Genomic DNA, 10,821 nt, shown 5'->3' with positions numbered 1-10,821 from the left:
CCTCTGCACCCTCCCTCCCTCACTCTCCCAGCCATATTGATTGTGGCTCAGCCGCTGGGGTGGGGGTTGGGGGGCAGAGGAGGAATCAGAGCTGGTTTCAGCCTTGCCTGAGTGGGGCCTGCCACGCAGAGCAAGGTGTGTGGAGCCCTGCAGCCACCCTTCTTCCCAAACCCCTGCTTCTCCAGGAGCTTCAGGGAGGGAAGCAGGCCCTTGTCTCATGGTGGTCTCCAGCCCCTTGGCTCAGGAAAGATGTTCACACTGCTGGGATCCCTGCATCAGGGAAAGTCAAGTAGGAGGCTGGGCCTGGATTTGGGCTGGAGACCAGTCGCCTGGCATCCTTTCTGCTGGCTGGGGGAGGAGCAGCGTGAGGCAGCAAACGCCAGAGATGGGCAGGTGACTTGAGAGAACCGCTCTGGGGTGGCGTTTCATGACGTAGAGATGACTCGCAAACCACATCAGCCTCATCTTTCAGAGCCTTGCCGCCGACCCCCTCCGCCCTCTCCATTAGTCTCCAGCCAGCCAGAGACCACGCCATGCCAAGCCCAGCCCAGGCCAGGCCAAGGGCCTGGAGCCTGAGCAGGGAGGGAGGGGAGAGCAACAGGAGGACCCTGGGGCTCATCCCCCAGGGTGATGTATGGATTGGTCCAGGGCCCAAATGGGAACGGAGGCGCTTTCATTTGCCTGCAGGGGCAGGAGTAGGAACGGCTGAAGGATGCTGTTTGCCCTGGCTGGCCCAGAGCTGGGCATGGAGCTCTCCTTCCCTGCCCAACCCCCTTCCCTTCACTTAACATCATTAACTAATCATTCTCCCTCTCTCCTGCCTGAGTACAAAGCCAGCCAACCACCAAGGACAGTCAGCTCCAAATTCTTCGCCTTGACTAGAGTGAAGCCTGTAGGGGTGGAGGAGCTGCCTCTGCAGTGCTGGGGAAATGAGATTAGAGCCCAGGGTCCCACGCACTTCCCTGCACAGCCCCACCAAATAAGCACAAAGATTGTCCTCTAAGGAAGCCAGTAACCTGGGGCTGTCTGGCTTCGGGAGAGTGGGTGGTGGAGGTCAGGGGGCAGACAGCTTTGGGGTGGTTTAATGAGGGGGGCCCTTTGGACTTCCAAGCCAAAGAGAGGTCAGGACCTTGGAGAGAATTCAGATGGGAATGCAAACAGAAGGAGAATGGGGAGTAAAGGCAGGAGCACAGGGTAGAGGCATCCCCCCTCCAGCTTCTCCAAGGGGCCAGAGAGTAAAGCTTCAGCAGCATCAGGAAAGAGAAAAGGTGGCAGAGAAAGAAATTCCAGCAAGAGATGATTGAGATATAGCAGAAGGGGACATAGGGAGGCAGTGATGCACCTTCCAAATCAGGAGGGATGCCTTCGCTGGGACTGGGGTGGAAGCAGCCGTACCCAGAGGTAGGCCAAGGCCAGGAGAAGAGGCCCTGGGACACAGTACTAATTCTTTCCTAATTTTTTCTTTCCTGGAGGAAAGGATAGGAACACTGCTCTCCTTCACCTCAGGATAAACCCAGCCTCCTCAGAGATGAGAGGACTTGGGCGTGGAATGTTTTGTGTGTGTCTCTCTGGTATAGGTCTGAGCACAGATGGAGAAACTGAGGCTGGGTGGGGTGATGGTTGTTGTCTGGGTCCGTCAACTATAGTCTCCTGGAAGGGTGGACTTTCCGTTGGTTGTAAGGAGAAGTAGAGGGGCATGGGGGATCCCAAGAAGTCCCAGCCGCAGTGGAATTAAGATAAATGATAAGGATGGGCCTGTCCCCCAGGGCCTCAATGGAGTGAGATTTGGACCTAGGACTCTTCTCCCAGCCCTATCACAGTGGGCACAATGAACTCCCACACACCCTTTTGGCCAAGGGGCAGTGACCAGAAGGATGTAAGAAGGATGGGCGAGGCAGAGGAAGGAAGCTGATAAAAGATGTGTTTGCAGCTGCTATGAGAAGGAGATGGGGGTGGAGGAAGGAGCCCAGCAATGGCAATTACGGAGGCTGGGGAAACCCCTGGTCTGGGCAGAAAATGGGATCCAGCCTGGGTCTTTGGAGGGGAGGCTGGAGTTTTTCCAGAATGGAGGTCTTAGATGGGAGGAGATTGTGCTGAGGGAGGGAAAAACAGGGTGGAAAGAGGGTGGGGGGCAGTTGCTACTATGGACATCCTCAGCCCAGGAAACCGGATACTGGGGGGGCTGGGTGGAAGATGTAGGGGAAGAGATTGAATGGGGGGAAGCAGCCCCTCTCCCAGCCGGATGCAGTCTCACCCATGTCCTTTGCACCTGATGCAGGTCAGGAGGAAGGAGGTGCAGGCCTGGATTAAGGCATACCCCAGAAACACCATGGAGGAGGAGGAGGGTGGCTTTCTGAGAAGTTGGGAGGGGCTATTTTTAAACTTGGAAAAACCATGAGTTCATCTCCACCGGAGTGCTGGAGGCTGCAAAGGCCTCATTGTGCAGGGGTCCAGAGAAGGGGGTGGGGAAGCAGTAGAGTGGCACAATGGTGAGGATTATGTTGGATGGAGCAAGGGAAGCAGAGGGCGGGGACGGGGGTGTCTTCGTCACAGCTGGCCTACTGAACTCTGGGGTCGAGCCAGGCTGGGTCTTGGACTAGGGGATTTTCCACCCTCACAAAGCCCCCTGTTGGGGGAGCTGGGGTCTCTGGCATCCATCAGAAGGCCTATCCTGGGGAGGGGGCTGAGGGTGGGATTCCCACAGCCTGGCTTTCCCAGGGACTACAGGGTCTGTTCCCAGGCTCCCAGCATTCCAGAGACTCCCCTGGGAGCTGCTGGCCTCTCCTCTCAGCCCCTTCCCTGCCAGGGAGTGGGGGGAGAGAAGGAGAAAAAGGATGTGAATGCATGGGGACACTTCCGGGGGACTAACCTAAACCAAAACCATTGCCATGGAGTTGACTCCAACTCATAAGACCCTAGAGGACAGGGTAGAACTGCCCTGCAGGGTTTCCAAAGCTGAAATCTCTAGGAGCAGACTGCCACATCTTTCACTGGCAGAGCGCCTGGTGGGTTGCAATTGCCACGACCTTTTGGTTAGCAGCCTTGCCCTTAACCACCGAGCAACCAGGGCTTCTTCCTGGGGACTCCAAAACCAAACCCAACCCATTGCCTTAGAGTCGATTCGGACTCACTGCTACCCTATTGGACAAAATAGAACTGGCCTCATAGAGTTTCCTAGTGGATTAGAACTGCCCACCTTTTGGTTAGCAGGGACTAGGGACCCTTAAACCAGAGGGAGGGGGAAGCAGTGGATGAGTGAGGCGTATTGAGGGGGGTGTCACACCGCTCTCATCCTAGTCCCCAGTCCTGCTGAGCCCTCAGACTTGGAACTGTCCCTCTTGTGCCCACCAGCCCTCGGGGACTCTCCACGTGGCGCAGCCCACCTGCCTGACCTCCACCCTCCAGAACCCAGGGTCTCAGCCTGTCCTCCCCTAGCTGGACCCGCCGCCTTGACGGGGAAGGCGCCAGCGTTAAGCTCCTCTTGGCGTCCCAGGAGGCTCTGCTCCCCGAGGTCTGGCCCAGCGGAGGCCCGGGGAGGAGGGGCATCCGGCCGCCTCTCGCCCCAACCCAAACATTACCATAAATGCTTACGGCGGCGGCCTCGGGCAGGCGGGGGACCACGGGGCCCTCTGGAAGCCCGGGATCCGGTCTCCTGGCCTTTCCCAGCCAAGGGGCCTGCAGCGGTGATTCAGTCTGTCCTGTCCCCCGCTCTGGAAAGCGAGAGGAGAAGGCGGAGTGGGGGGTGGTGGTGTTGGGGGCAGAACAAAGGCCGCGTGGGGATCTCTGGGGCTGCCTCCTGGGTGGGCATGAGGCTGTGGCCGGGTGCCTTGGAATCTGACCTCCGGTCAAGGGAAGAGCAGAGCCGAGTCCTGCGAGCCCTGCGCCTGGGCTCTCCAGTCAGGACTTCAGCATTCGGACAGGGGAGGGGGCGTCTAGTCCCCCTCCAAGCGGCAACTCTGCAGAGCCCAGCCTCTGGCCTATGATGATGGGACCGCCACCCCAAATTCAACCTAAGCCTCAGTTCCCTGTCCCCTGTACAGCCTGAGGGCGTAATCCTTCCACCCCTCCCTCGCCCCCCATCCTAAACTTGAAGAGTGGAGGATGATAGGGGCTTGGAGCAGGATGCTGGGAATTTACACCTCTCACCCTCTGGGAAGTTCACATCCGCTCCCCAAAATACCACCACTGAGTGAGTGGAATGTCCCCAGAGAGCTATTTAAATTTGACTTTGAGCTGCCCCTGAGGAAAGGCCAGCTGGTCCACAGGAGGGGGGCTCTGGGAAACCTGGGGATGCCATGTTCTGGGTCTCCTGGCCCCTCTCCTCCATGAAGGCACTCCTGCATTTCATTTTCCCTCCCACACAGTTTTGAGAAACCCAGGAGGAGCCCTGTGACATTCACTGTAGTTGTCACAGGTGATCTTGGAGAAGGGGAGTAGAGGTGGGAAGAAAGAGGAGAGGCAAGAGAGGGTCTTGCTCACTGTCTCCCTGGGTGCCACACCCCCATGTCTGGGGCTTCAAGGAAACTTGAAAAGTAGAGAGATCACAGGATTTGGAGTCAGAAGGAGCCCCCAGACTATGTCAGACAGCACCGTACTTGCCCGTGGCACCTTCCCTTTCCATCCCCATCACACTGGAAAGTACTTGTTCGGCTTTGGTCTCAAACTCTCGGCTGTAAACTCTGTGAAGGAATTGGTGACTTGAGACACCCCTGCCACTTAATTAGTGGATCTTGGGCAAGTTACCTAACTGGGGGCTATTTAAGAGATCATAAGAGCACTCAAAACGAGGGAAGAAGCTACTCATATCTAGTATTTGTGCAGTGATTTACAACTTAGAAGTTTCATTTAAGTAGCATTTTCATGACCAGTATTAATATTTACAACAGAGATAGATGTCATTGTCCCCATTTCACAGACGAGGAAACTGAAGCATGAAGAGTTACATGACCTAAGGTTACATAGCCTCTGAGTGTTCGTGGAACTAAAATTTGATCCAAGATTTATCTAACCCCCAAACCTGTGCACTGTACCTGTCATAATTATAACTGCATTAACTCCCAAATTGTGTGGTGTAAGCAGGAAGTTCAACAAAGATTTAGAAAAGAAAGAGTCAGTAGGTGCCTCTGACCTGCCTGGGCCAGGACGGACTTTCTGGAAGCGGTGGGGGCTTCAATGACAGGTCAGGGTTAGATAGGGGAGGAGTAAGGCAAGCTTGTGGGGACAGTGGTTTCAGTGGTAGAATTTTCATCTCCCATACAGGAGACCTGGGTTCAATTCCCGGCCAATACACCTCATGGGCAGCCGTCTCCACTCTGTCAGTGGAAGCCTGTGTGTTCCTATGATGACGAACAGATTTCAGCAGAGCTTCCAGACTAAGCTGGACTAGGAAGAAAGGCCTGGGGATCTACGTCCAAAAATCAGCCAGTGAAAACCCTGTGGATCTCACAACCCATTACGGGGATGGCTCAGCATGGGGCAACATTTTGTCCCACTGTGCATGGGGTCGCCATGGGTCAGAGGCTGGCTCGATGTCAGCTACCAACAAGGAGAGATCATTCCAAGCAGAGGCTGAAGAAAAGGGAACATACAGTAACTAGTGCAGAACTTCTATATAGGAAAATATTTCAGAGTAACTATGTGGGGAAGCTAGGCTATATTTGTCTAAGAAGCCCATGCTTTTATTTCCATTATAATTTTCTTGGAGTGCCTTATACAAACAGCTGGTATTCAATAAAGAGTGTTACATGGCTAACCAGAAATTCAACAGGGTACAGGAGGGAGAGAGAAACTTGGGCAGATGAGGCAGGGCTAGGTTAAGGGTGAGGAAAGTGAATATTAAGATAGGGGAGGCAATGGGGAGCCATAGCAGATTCTTGAGCAGTGTCAAAGTGATGCAATGAAATTGGAATTTAGGTTTACAATGATTCATTTCTTTTTGGCCCCAGAGCGCCCCCTGGTGCCCCTAATTCAAACTGTTCCCTTATTTTATGGAATAGGTCATTGGGAACGGAAGGACTGAAAAGCAGGATTGTCGAGATGGGGAAGCCAAACACATGGATCTCATTTCAGTTTTTCTCATCGATGACAGCATTGCAGCAAAATAGAGGTGATGTGGACAGAGAGGGTTTGAGGTTAGGGAAAAGGGCATTACAGTGGTTTCCTTCTCTCTGTCCCTTAATGCTGTATAGGTGTCTGTTATGCTTTGGGATATTGGATGTTGGGCACTAAATTGGGGGCTGGAGATAGGATGATGAATAAGATAGGGTCCATGTGTTTGAGGAACTTGTACACTAGTGTGGGAGACAGACAAATAAGCAATGATATTGCCATCAAGTTGATTCCGACTCATGGCTACTCCACACATGTGAGAGTAGAACTGTGCTCCATAGGGTTTTCAGTGGCTGACTTCAGGTGTAGATCACTGGGCCATTCTTCTGAGGCACCCCTGGGAGGACTCCAACATTTTGGTTAGCAGTTGAGCATGTTAACCATTCGCACCACCCAGGGACATACATGTGTATAATTATTCTTTACGACTCCTTTGAGAGTAGATTGCATACATCATGTCCCTTTGCCCTTTAATAATTCAATGTTTCCTGTGAACAGGGGTATTCTCTTATCTAACCACAGTACCGTTATCAGAATCAAAACATTTAAATTGACACAGTACTTATTTCTAATCTATAGTCCATATCCCAATTTTGACAAGAGTCCCAATAAAGTCTGTGATAGCGTTTGTTTTTCCCCTCTAGAGTCCCGGTGGTGCAGTGGTTAAGCACTGGGCTGCTAACTCAGAGGTCGGTGGTTTGAACTCACCAGCAGCTCCACAGGAGAAAGATGTGACAACCTGCTTTCGTAAAGATTTACGGCTTTGGACACCCTATGGGGGCAGTTCTACTCTGTCCTATAGCGTTGCTATGAGTCGGAATCATTCAAAGGCAACGGATTCGGTGTACAGGACGGGATTTAGTCCAGAATTCCCTCTTGTATTTAGTGGTCATGTCTCGTTGTTGTTAAGCGGCCCTCAAGTCAGCCCCGACTCATGGCGACCCCATGCGCAACGCAACCGAAAGATGCAGCGTCCCTGTGCTAACGATTGGGAGCTGGGCCGTTGTGACCCACAGGGTTTTCATTGGCTGATTTTTGGAAGTAGTTCACCAGGCCTTTCTTCCTAGGCTGACTTAGTGTGAAAGTGCTGCTGAAACCTGTTCAGCATCGTAGCAACACACAGCCTCCGTTGACAAATGGGCAGCGGCTCAATATGAGGTGCATCGACCGGGGGTCAAACTCAGGTTTCCTTCACGAAAGGTGAATATTCCACCACTGTACCACCAGGGTCGCCCTTGTCTCATCACTGTCCTTTAATCTGGAAAAATTCCTCAGACTTTGCCTTTCATGACATTGGTATTTTTGAAAAATCCTGGCCAGTTATGTTATGGATTATTTCTCAATTTGGGTTTGTCTGATGTACCTTGGGCTTAAATTATGGTTCTGTATGCCAGGCTGCGATACTACATAAGTAATGCGCAGATTTAGCGTACCTTGATGGTGCGTGCCTCAACCAATCTTTACTATGTGTGGTGGGAGTAAAATGGCAATTTTCCAACCCCACCACTCCCTCTACACGTATCAGTCAGCATTCTACTATAAAGAAGAGCCTGCTCTTCTCATTTCTTATTTACATCTTTTCTTTTACCTGTCCGGACTCGTGGATTCCTGTTTTATTCAGTGGGTCATATTCCATTACTATCATTTTGATGTTTAAACGAACCCAGGTTTGACCTATGGGAGCACCTTTCCGCAGGCTCCTGTGTCCTTGGACACTATCCCGTCATTTTGGGGGAGCACTTTCTTACTTTCAGGAGCGCTGGTGGCGTAGTGGTTAAGAGCTATGGCTGTTAACCAAAAGGTCCGCAGTGTGAATCCACCAGCAGTTCCTTGGAAACCCTATGGGGCAGTTCTACCGTGTCCCATAGGGTCGCTATGAGTTGGAATCAACTTGACAGCAACAGGTTTGCTTTTTTTCTTACTTTATAGCACAACAAGTTGTTCCAGGCCACTTCTACCTATCTTCCCTGCCCCAGTCCTGGAATCAACCATTTCTCCAAGGAACCACAGTTCCTTTTAGTGGGGAATGATAGTTAGAAACTCAGATCTGGAACCTAGGTATGCTCATTGCCACTGGGGTGTCATTGCTTCTGGGTCCTTTGAGGGGACAGAGCTAGATTAATTGCATATATATAACAATATATGATATATAACAATAAAAACAAAAACCAAACCCAGTGCCGAGTCATTTCTGACTCATAGCGACCCTATAGGACAGAGTAGAACTGCCCCATAGAGTTTCCAAGGAGCACCTGGTGGATTTGAACTGCTGACCCTTCAGTTAGCAGCGGTATATATAACAATATATATGCATACATATTATATATTTTAGAAAGCATGAGTTCATACTGATACTTCCAACTTCAATCCAACCCCACAGGGTTCTTCCTTGCCTTTCTGCATTCCATATTTATGTCTCCCTAAAGAACTCTGTCTCCCAACAACATTTACTTATAATCTTATAATACATATAGAATAACAATTGCAGAATTGCTACATCGATACCACCACCACAAAAAAAATATACATATATGTATTCTAAAAGTAGTTCAATATTTGTTCGTAGGACTTTTCTCTGAGGTTGAGGGCATGTCGCTATTTCTTACCCTCCTCCTTTCAGTGTGGTTATATCATTCATAGGAAAGACAGTTGGGCTCATTTGCTTCTGTTTTCCCCCCCCTCATTTTTCCTGATTTATTTTTTTAATATGTAGAACATGAACATGCTATCAGAAGTTAAAACCATACAGCAAGTTACGCGGAGAAGAGCGTCACTCCCTCCCCTACCCCTTCCACCCTATTCCACTGGCACTCTTTGTAGATAATTAATGTTGTTGTTTTTCTGGTTTATCCTTCCTGTGCCCCCCCACCCCCCCAAAAAAATCAGATGCATGCATGTTTCCTTATTTCCCCTTCTTTCTTACACAAAAGTATCATACTAATCTTTTGCACTTTGCTTTTTTTCCCACTTAGCAATGTATAATCACTCTGTATTACAGACCCATTGTCACCGAGTCCATTCAGACTCAGCGACCCCATAGGACAGAGTAGAACTGCCCCATGGGGTTTCTAAGGAGCAGCTGGTGGATTCAGACAGGCAACTTTTTGGTTAACAGCCATGCTCCTAACCACTGTGCCACCAGGGCTCCCTGGATTATAGAGATCTTCCTTATTCCTCTTCCTTAAACAGTTGCTTAGTACTCCACTGGATCTATGTACCATAGTTTTGATAACCATCTCCTCTGTTTGAACTTTTAGACAAGTTCCAATATTATTTGTAATTACAAATAATGCTATAATAAATAACCTTGTACGTGTGTATTTTCATGTTGTCAAAAGTGTGTGTGTGTGTATCTCAAGAGTAAAGCCCTAGAAGAAGAGTGTTAGGTCAAAGTTTAGATGCATATGTAGTTTTGTTAGATATTGCCAAAGTCCCCTCTGATGTGTGAGACCGCTTGTTTCCCCCCAGCCTTGCCAACGGACTGTATTGTCAAGCTTAGCTTCCTTACACAGTCAAATCTGCGGAAGCCAGAACCTGAGTAAGGTAGAAACCTGTCAGAGAAGGAAAACGCATATATTGTCCATTAAAACAAGTGATAGATAAGGGGTAAGACTGCACCCTGTCAAAGGCAGAAAACTTGCAAGACCGGAAAAAACCAGTCCTGTCATGTTCTGGTTCTCACAGATTTCACTGTATTTTTACTGGAACTTCTTTAGATTTAGAAAAGCCATTTCTCTAAAATTAAAAAAAAAAATTTTTTTAAATCCTTTTAAAAGTAAAATACCCAAACTTTAGATTTCTTTTGCTAAACTTCCATCAATGTTATTAATAACAAGCGACACTCTGTCCGTCTCAAATATCTGGGGGTAGACTAAGTTCGGGAGTAATTCCATTTTCCACTTAAGACCATGATTTTGTCTTTATTTGAGGATTCTCTGTTGTTTGGCTTAACTCTCCTAGTACTTCTAGTATCTTGTCTAAGGCAAATCTACTTACACAGAGAGTATTTAGTCAGTTCTCCCACCATGTATCCAAGAATGGTTATAAGGTGAAATTTGATCTGTGTTTTACCAAGATTTTCCACCTTTGGGTAGATCTTTTAATTGTTCCAAAGAGTGTCATCTCTATCAGCACAACTGAGGTCATTTCTCCTGGTAACAAGTTCACCTATATGCCATACATGGTATATGGCACAAAAAAATGCTTCTGAATTTTTGGCAAAATATTGGCTTGTTCACCTTTACTTTTACTAACCATGCCAGTGTCATTATCACAGGCTTGTCCTCAACACTCCTGTAAATCAATGCCTGAAATGGTAAGTTGTTTATTTTCAGTTCTTTACTTACTTCAAAACCTGAACTTTATCCGACGGGGGTAAAACTCATGGATGTTTTGCCCCTAAAACTTTATATAATAGATGAAATACTCATGCTTGTTTGGTTTAGACCTACATATGTACAAAGGTAAGAGAAGTGTGAACTGTTGAATAATACAAAACGCTGCTCAGCAACTCTTCTAAATGCTACATTAATTTCTGAGTACTTCTGGGATCCCGAGTTGGAACAGGAGGAAAAACATGAAGGATTTGACCAGTTAATGAATTCATCTTTTCTCTTACTTAAGTGCATCCACCACTCACATCTTCCCCACCACAACCCATAGACCTTCTCGGAAACATGACACATGGTCACCTCATGTTTCCAGGACACAGGT

The sequence above is a fragment of the Loxodonta africana genome, chromosome 15, assembly GCF_030014295.1.
Source record: "Loxodonta africana isolate mLoxAfr1 chromosome 15, mLoxAfr1.hap2, whole genome shotgun sequence".
Classification (NCBI taxonomy): domain Eukaryota; kingdom Metazoa; phylum Chordata; class Mammalia; order Proboscidea; family Elephantidae; genus Loxodonta; species Loxodonta africana.
The sequence above is the reverse complement of the archived record's forward strand: the minus strand, read 5'-3'. Positions refer to the sequence as shown.